Raw genomic sequence first — 9,917 nt, forward strand, 5'->3', positions numbered from 1 at the left:
GTCTCTCTCTCTCTGTCTCTCTCTCTCTCTCTGTCTCTCTCTGTCTCTCTCTCTCTCTGTCTCTCTCTGTCTCTCTCTCTGTCTCTCTCTGTCTCTGTCTCTCTCTCTCTGCCTCTCTCTCTCTCTCTCTCTGTCTCTCTGTCTCTCTCTCTGTCTCTCTCTGTCTCTCTCTCTCTCTGTCTCTGTCTCTCTGTCTCTCTGTCTCTGTCTCTCTCTCTCTCTCTCTCTCTCTCTCTGTCTCTGTCTCTCTCTCTCTCTCTCTCTCTCTCTCATCTTTGCCTCTGTTTTTCACATCTCCTCCTCTGAGTCTTGATCCCACCCAATGATCCAGGTTAATCCTTTCATCTCAAAACCTTTGTCTTAATCACATCTGCAAATGCCCTCTTTGCCATTTAAGGTCACATAGTTACAGATTTGTGGGATCAGTCCATGGACATCTTTTGGGGGCAGTGGTTATTATTCAGTCCACTACACACAGCTTCACATCTCCTGTTCTGGAAACATCAGGATCTCCTGGGAATGGGCTCTGTGAAGCTCAGCCCCATGGGACGCTTAAGAGCCCCCCAGGACCAGTCTAGCCCCTTCTGCCTTTAGGTCCTCTCTTCTCCTTTTGCATCCCTGACTCAGTCCCACCCACTTGCCTGCCTTGAGCATGCCAGCCTCTTTCATACCTCTGTGTTCTTGTAGATGCCTCCCCCGGCTGACATGTCCAGCCCCCTTCTACACTGGATGGGCCCACATTTCCCTGCAGAATCCTCTTGCTTTGGGCCCCAGCCCTGCCCAAGCCCTGCCGAATTGGGGCACAATGGCAAGGTAATAAAGAGAGCTCAAGTGGCTTCTTGATCTAATGAATAACCCCTCTGTCTCATCAAAGTCACACATAAAATTTGTATAATTGCTTCTTGCTAAGTGAAACACTCTCTGTGACCTCTTACGAGTCCTTTCCACCTCTGGAATCTTACTTGGATTTCAAATGCTTCAGTGAGTTTAATCAAGGGGACTGAGAGATTTTGCCCACTGCTGGGGCACAGTCACCTGGAGGCGACATTGAATCATTATCTGAGGCCTACTTGCTGATTATTAAATCAGCATTTATCAAAGTATTTCTAAATTGCCTCACCCCTCAGAGGTTCTCGGAGGAGGCTGGATTACAAAATGGCAAAACTTGTTTATCCCAGCGGTCTGGCTTTGGGTCATAATGAAATGAGAGCTGCTGTGCAGGGCACCCTGGGTGGAATACAGGGATGGAAACCAGCATCAGTGGGAAAACCAGTTTCAGTGCAAAATGGTCCAGGTGCTCTCAGTGATGGTGGGGCTCACTTCTCCAACAGGTATGAGGGGCACTGTGCTCAAAGCCCACCATATTTCAAGGGGCCCACAGAAATGTTCCAATTTCTTTTAAAACCAGAAAAAGATCAATGTTTAGGGTCAAAGACATTTTAAGTTTTTTTGTCACATCAGAAATAAATGAAATTTTTTAGGGCCTGGATTAGTTTGCCTGGGATGTCATAACAAAATGCCATAGTCTAGGTGGCTTACTCAACAGACATTTATTTCCTCTCAGTTCTGAGGCTGCAAGTCCAAGATAAAGGTGTCAGCAGGATTGGCTTCTCTGAGGCCTCTCTCCTTGGCTTGTAGACGGCCGTCTTCTCGCTGCCTCTTCACATGGTCTTTCCTCTGTGAGCTCACCCCTGATGTCTCTGTGTGTCCTAATCATTTCTTATAAAGACTCCAGTCAGGTAGGATTAGGGACATCCTCGTGGCCTCATTTTATCTTAATTACTTCATTAAAAGCTCTATCTCCAAAAACAGTCACTTTCTGAGGTCCTGGGGGTTAGACTCCAACAGGTGAATTTGTGGGGCTGGGGGTGGGTCATACACTTCAGCTCATAACTGGGCCCACAAAAATTCTATCAGAATGGGGGGGATGTACAAAGGCAAAGGGCCCATGAGAGCTGTGGTGTGGTCCCTCTGATAGTAGATTAATTTGGTTTCTGCAAGGAGGTGGGCGGAGCAGGAAGGTGCCTAGTCAGTGTGGAGACATCCCAGGATGATCAGCTGACCTATAGCAAAGGTGTTAACACGTTTACCAGCAGCATCTACTTAGCTACTTTTTTGGCTGAAGCTCAAAAGAACACAGGATCAGCAAAGCACGTTACAACAATTCTCATTTCACCTTCTCCTTAAGAGATTTTACTATTTGCCAGATCATCTATAAAAAGAGAAATTTTATATACTGGATTCATTCGACAAACTGAATTCTTTTCTACTAAACTGTGAAGAGCTGAGCTAGACCGTCTGCTGAGCTTAGGAAAGGAAACCATCAATGTGTTTTCCAGGACCCATAGCTGATGAGGAAGCAGCAGGAAGCGGCCCAGTGACTCAGGATGAGGCACCCGGCCCAGAACTTGACTCACTCAGGACGGAGAAGACCACATCCTCTCTCCCATTTCTGCTTTTCATTAACAGGCAGTCGTGTGTGTTCAGAGTTCTGTGGGCATTAATCACCTCCAAAAACACCGAAGGAGACTTTCTAACGCAGAGGAGTGTGTACTGTCCCTGAGGTCAGCAAAGGCCAGCCAGAAGGTCAGTGCTAAAGGAAGAGGCAGCCATGCTGTCCAGGGGAAGGAGATGTCCGCAGTGTTGGCCTGGGCACAGAGGGTGTGTGCATCGCCACCTTTACCAGGGGGCATGTGCACTCGGCCTCCAAGGGCTGCACTGTTTCTCTCCCAGGACTGCTGGGAGGAGGAAGGACTATTGGGAGAGAAAGTTCTAGCGAAATGTCCAGTGTCGTACTTGTGAGTTGTGTGCAATGCTGCTTGTTCAAGTTCTAGCGTGTTTTCTTTTCTTTCATCTGGGGGCGGTGCTCAGGCCTCCTGGCTACTATGTACAGTGGGCTGCATCTGGCTGGATGACCCACCATGAGAAGACTTGGTGAGATGCCGCCGTGAAGAAATGAGGGTCAAGTTTCCTCTGTGGCTGGAGAAGACATGAGGACATTCTGCTGTCCGTTCAGTGACCAGACAAACTAGGTGACGCCAGAGGCCTTGCGAACGGTTGGCAAGGCTTTCTGATTCCTTCTTCCCGGGTGAGCTCTGTGGGAACAAGTGTCTTTACCCAGATCCAGGGGCTCCGAGTTGACAATGACCTCTAACAAGTAAACTGTTAAAGAGGAACCTATTAAGACTAGTAAATAATTAACACGGGTTCATGGAGATGCTCAGTGAAGCGTTTCCAGGGCATCTAACCACTCAGAGTAAACGTACACTGGCACCTTTAGATTACAGACTCAGACAATGAGATCAAACGGACGGGAAGTCATAACTCCTGATACTGCTTTCCCAAAGAGTCAAGTTAGAATAGAGTCCTAAACTCTGCAGAAAGCCTTTCCAGAGTTTCTGCTCTGATAGGTGGGAAAACTTAATTATAGAGCGACCAGCGTGAAGGTGAATTCTGCCCTCCATCACAAAGCCTGGAAAATTCTGTGTGATGAATCTGTGTTTAGAATAAGGCTGGCGATTCTCTCTGGAAGCTAAAGTACAACTCTGCTGCCAGAATAGTGATTAAATGAGACAATGTTCAGGTCAATTCAATACGATGGTCTGAGTTTGGGTGCACAGACAGGAGGCTACACCTATTAAGAGGTAGCCCTAGGTCCGTCCAACAAGGACCTACCGTATAGCACAGGGAACTCTGCTTGATATTATTAACAACCTCATTGGGAAAAGAATTTGAAAAAAAAAAGATACATGTATATGTAAAATAAACAAATGAATAAAATAGAAAATAAAAAGAGGTAACCCCGTGGTTTCCCCCATATTAAACTCGAGCCCATGTTCCTTGAGTTACGCTGAGTGTTGGGCAGCCTGCCGTCAGCCTCGGATGCGCGGCCCCAGCCTTTCCGCTTTTCCTACATCTGGGTTTCAGCGGAACTCTTCAAGAGGGTCCCAGCCGTGAAGACTCCCTGCTGGAGGAGCCTATTCCACACGGACTCCCCACAAGGGCAAGTTTGTGAGGAAAACGAGAGGGGAACGTGGGAAGAAGGGCCAGACCCGGCCATGCTGATGCCCGTTCTGAACCGCACTCGCCCTGGTTTCCGGGGCTCCACCCAGGCACGTGGCCTTGGGAGGTCAAGGCGTAGGAGGGAGGTAGAGGTGAAGCCACCCCAACTCAACTTGGGAGATCTGCTCATTGCTCCCTTGACCTTCTGAGTATCTTCTTTCCTTCACAGTCAGTAGGATTAGTCTGACCCGCTCCCCAAGCTCCTGGCACGGCCCCGTATTACCTAGTTCTCCCCACACCTCGGGGCTGCCCTCTTTCTGCTGTCCCCGGCCTTGTGATGTCCCTGGGGCCCCAGGGGCACTTCCTGGGAGATGAAGACCACATAAAATACAGGGAAATGATGGGAAAACCCACTTCCTGCCCATCCTGAGCCCCAGAATGCTGGACACAAGCCTGGGCAGGCCTTCCTCTGTCTGTCCATCCATCGACTCATGGGAGGACCATGCTGTTTTGCGGGACTGGGTAGGAAGTGGACGTGAACTAGCCAGCCGCAGACAGGCAGCATCTCCTCTCACCTGGAGGCTGATTTCCAGAGCTTGTAGGTAACAGATCGGCCAGCATGAGTCTAGCAGAATGCTCTGGTCATGAACTTCACTTGCGCTGGGCTAACGGCTGGCATCAATGTTTCAGGGGAGGCAGAATCACTTCTGGGCGGGGGACCTTCCGATGGCTTACTTAGAGCAGTATCCTTTTTGCTGCCTCAGTTAGACCTGCTCGGCTTTCCTGAGGCTCCAAGTGTCTCTTGTATTCAGACAAGTCCTGCCAAATTAAGAATGCAGGCAGAGACTTGGAGCAATGGAGGGCTTCCAGGCAGAGTCCCTCTGCAATTAGAATATAGTTTTAAAAGAGGAAGGAACAATGTGTCATGGGTGAAGATAGATGAACGTCGTCCATGGGCCAACACATGGTTTAGGAACAGATTAATGGCGCTGTCAGAATCAGCTCATGAGGTGAGGAAATTCAGGCCAAGAATAAGGCCACACTCTCTTCCTCTCATTTAAGCCTGTGATGCACTCTCCCAAGAGGGCAGAGATCGGCAAACAACCCCACAGCTGCACCGCACTTGTGTCTGTGCAAGGACTCAGACCCTAGACCTCACGTAATGCGACACTCTATCCCCAGATCTGGGGGAGCAGTGACCAGGGGCCCAGGAGGGAGAGGTGGCCCTGAGACCACAGCAGGAAATACTGACTCGGAGGGGTGGGAGGTCCAGGAATGTGGGTCAGGCTGAGATGCAAATCCAGCCAGCACTCATTCTCACCATAAACCACGTGTCTGCTTTCTTCTCTATGGATTTCCATATTCTGGGCATTTCATATAAAGGTTCACACATAGGGGGTATTTTACGTCTGGCTTCCTTCACCGAGCATAAGTTTTCAAGTTCTATGTCACGGCATGATCAGGCCTTGGGTTGGGGGTGTTAGTCCTTGAAACAACAAACCCAGCTACTAGCAGGTTATTCGTGTCCCCGTCTCCCTGCCATTGTTAGGGGTTTGGTAGCTTTTTAAGGGCAAAATGATTTAATAGCTGGACATTTGCACATACAAGTCCCATTTTTCCTTCCTATGGTTTAGCTCAGATTTTCACACTTCCAATTGCACGACAGTTGGTGCACAGGGATGTATATAAATAAATGCAAAACAAACAAAAACACCCAACCTGAGTCTATTGTACTTTGTGGGCTATTTAAAGGCTGTCAAAGGCAATCTGGATGTCAACCAGTTTTGTGACTGGGGCCAAACTCTGCCCAGAGCCAACCAGGGGTTGCAGTGATGTTGCCTTGTGTTGTGTGTAGTTGCCGTGGACAGAAGGTGTGTGGCTCCTCCTCCATTCGTGGTCAGGAGCCTTCCCTGAGCTGAGGTCTGCAGCCCCTTCCTGATCTTCTTGAAGAATGTTAACAAGACAAGGCTGGTACTTCTGGGATTTGACCCCAACAGGGTCTTTGCAGTTTCAGGTACTGTTCTTTAACTTGAAAGATTTAGACATTTCATGTTGTCAATTGTCCCAAGATTGATGAGGCCTTGGGAAACTGATTTATCCTAACCACACTTAAAGGAGATTGATTTAAAGCCTGAAATTTGGGTAATTTACTGTTGGGGTTTGTATCGGTCAGAATAGGCTTGGCAAAGCTGCCATGATGGCTTCAAACCTCGGAGGCTTAAAGCAACAGAGCTGTTGTTCTTGTTGGTGAAAAGGCCACTGCAGGCCTCCTCCGTGCGGTGGCTTGGTGTCACCTCTGCAGTCACTGCATTTCTTCGACTGGTGAGACAGGGAAAGCGAGTGCACTGGAGGGTCTCCCTGCTGCCACTTAAATGTTTCCCTCCGAAGTAACACATGCCACCGCCGCTCACAACTGCCAAAGCAAGTCATGCAACCACATCTGGACTGCACGGAGCAGGGAAGAACAATTCTTGGACTGTCTGGAAGGAAAGAACTGGAAATATTGGAAAGGAACATTGATGCCCCCAGAGGGACCCACCTTTCTGACACCTGGAATCCCCATGCCTGTATTCCCTCCAGATGGTAAAGCACCTAAGAAATGGGGTTACCAGGCAGAGGTCAGTGGCCCCAAACTGCACAGCAGGAGCTGGATGTGCAATTGTTTTTATAACAATGGCTAAAATCCATTAATAATAGCTAACATTCTTATGCCTTCTTTATATATGTTATGTCATAGGCTGTGTAATTTTTTTATTGAAGTATAGTTGATTTATAATGTTTCAGGTGTGCAAACAGTTATCACACACACACGCACACACACACGTGCGCGCACACACACACGCACACACACGCACACACGCACACACACAGACACGAACACATTTTTTTCAGATCCTTTTCCATCATAGGGTATTATAAGATATTGAATATATTTCCCTGTGCTATACAGTAGGTCCTTGTTGTTTATCTATTTTATATATAGTAGTGTGTATCTGTTAGTCCCAAACTCTTAATTTATCCCTCCCCTCCCTTTCCCCTTTGGTAACTGTAAGTTTGTTTCCTATGTCTGTGAGTCTATTTCTGCTTTGTAAATAAGTTCATTTGTATCTTTTTTTTTTTTTTAGATTCCACATATAAGTGATATCCTATGATATTTGTATTTATCTGACTTACTTCACTTAGTATGATAACCTCTAGGTCCATCCACATTGCTGCAAATGGCATTATTTCATTCTTTTTAAAGCTGAGCAATAGTCCATTGTGTAGATAGATGATAGATATACCACATCTTCTTCATCCATTCACCTATCAATGGACATTTAGGTTGCAAGTTGTGTCACGTTGACTGTTACGGTGAGTCTGATGAGCCCTCTTTGCTCTTCTGTCAATTCAGTTTGAAGGTCAGATTATTTGCGGCCATTAGAAACAGGGTTTCCTATACCCATTCATTTTTGGAAGCACGCTGCTTTATGTAATAGATCTGGATAGATCCAATTATTACTTTATGTAATAGATCCAATTATTACTTTATCTTTGTATCACAAGTGTGGATAAATAGACAGACATAGACATAGTTTGTGTGTATGTATGTATATGTATATGTGTGTGTATATATCTATATATCTATAGCTGTTATCTATAATCATCAATGATCAATGCCATGATCAATTTCAGCGAGGTTTCTTCTTATTTTTTTGTGAGATTTGTGGAAGCACACTGGTTTCCTTGATTATTTTTGAGAGATATCAGAAAAAACACTTCTCTTATCCCCAAATTATGAAGGGGACCTCATAGCAGCTCTCCATGAATTAATGACAATTCCAAGTTTTGAAGATCCCATGTTCCCAAAAAAGTAATGATTGTATTATCTCAGGATTTTCTGTGACTCAGTTTGGAATCTGCCTCTAATTAGAGGACAAAGTATTTTTGACTTATTTATCTAGTTTAATATTAAATATCTCAACAGATGGTGCTCATGAAACTTTCTTCATTGATAATTTTATGGTTGAATAAAGAGCATTTCCTCTTCCTTTTTAGTTAGCTTAAATTACCATAACATTTCCTTAATTATATTTAATCTGTTTTACACCTACTTGTACCACAATGGGTTACTCAACCTCATTTTGATATTTAAACATTTTTAAGGTTTTTGATGTTTGTTGACCTTTGCCACACAGAGCACAATTAAGGGTAAATTAAAATGCACAGACTCCCTGAGAAAATGCAAGCATTTCCAAATGCCTGTCTTTTCCTTGAGAAGGTTTACATCAGATGCAAGCTTCCTATCAATGAGCGAACATTTACTGTATACAGTCTGGCCACAGTCTTCCTTGGGTATCCTAAGGCTGGTTACACTTCAACTCTCAGCAGCTGATCTGAGCCTTCACCTTAAAATTTGGGGTCTTCGGTACTTCCCTGGTGGGACAGTGACAAAGAATCCGCCTGCCAGTGCAGGGGACACGGGTTTGATCCCTGGTCCGGGAAGATCCCCCATGCCGCGGAGCCACTAAGCCCGTGCGCCACAACTACTGAGCCTGCGCTCTAGAGCCCGAGAGCCACAACTACTGAAGCCCGCACACGCCAATGAAATGTAGTCCCTGCTCTCCACAACTAGTGAAAGCCCGCGTGCAGCAACGAAGACCCAACATAGCCAAAACATTCAAACATTAAAAAAAAATAAAAATAAAAGAGCAGACTTGCTTAAAAAAAAATGGGGGTCTTCAAACTCAATAGATTTCCTTGGCAAATTGTTCTTTTTTTCCAGAGTGAAAGTTATCATAAAAGAACATTTTCTTGCTTTTCCTGGATGTCCCGTTCCAGTGTGTCACAGTAGGATAAGGGGAGGCCCCATCTTCCCAGCTGAATTGTCTCTCTTCTGCCGGTGGTGGTTTCCGTTGGCAATGGCTAATGATGGTGGCTTTTCACGGCGTAACTTGATATCACAGCCTCTTATCAGTCCAGCTCTTGGTGTGGGTTTTATAACCAAACTGTTGTCAGTTGAAGGTGAATCTTCCTGGCAGCCACATCAGTAGCTGCTCGACAAGCAGCCCATATCCAGTGATGCCATGCAAGAGTAAACAGCTGCTAGCAATGTGTCCCCAAAGCAACTGTGGCTGTTCCTTGTGATGTATGGTAGCTCTTGACATCAGCACCTTTTGTCGTGTCCTTGAGCTTCGATATTGTTATGTCTACATTAAAGACAACGCAAAAGCTTTTCAGGGTGTCCATCTTGCCTATTGAACTGTCAGCTGCATCTCTATCTAAGAGTAGCTCAGTGGGATGTCTGAAAAGTTGCCTTTTGGAGAGCTAGCTCTAGGTCTTCCTCAAAAGTATGAGCCCCACAGCAGAGTCCTGCACATAGTAAGTGCTCAATAAATGTTTGGTGAAAAATCCAGCTTCTAGGATGAACCATTTGAAATTGCCAATATGTAACTATTTTCTGGCCTACAAAAATGACAATTTCATATGATTTGACTTAATTTATAGATATAGCAATATTCATCTCATTAAAATTATAATGTATATCATTCTTATTACCTCTCAAAATTGTTCCTAAGGTAAAATATGGTTACCTGAAAATTTGGGACTTGGCCTCTTCTTAGTTGGAGCCACTTTATTCTTTTCCTGAATAATCTATGCTTTGTATAATTTTAAGGTGGGAGAAAGACTCTACTGTATGTACTTTTTACACTGTGTAATGTCTTTTGATGCAACACTTGATGCCTTTCTTATTCTAAATGTAAAATAACTCAAAGAAGCACTCAGAAATTTGGTCTCATTTCCAGTCTGAAATCATGCAGCCCCTCCTCTAACTTCTCACTAACACAGCCATTAAAAACAGCAAAATGCTAAAACTCATTACCACGTGGAACACTGATACCTAGCAGACATCTTTTTTTTTTTTTTTTTTTTTT

Source organism: Lipotes vexillifer, unplaced genomic scaffold, assembly GCF_000442215.2.
Source record: "Lipotes vexillifer unplaced genomic scaffold, Lipotes_vexillifer_v1.1 scaffold1215, whole genome shotgun sequence".
Lineage (NCBI taxonomy): Eukaryota > Metazoa > Chordata > Mammalia > Artiodactyla > Lipotidae > Lipotes > Lipotes vexillifer.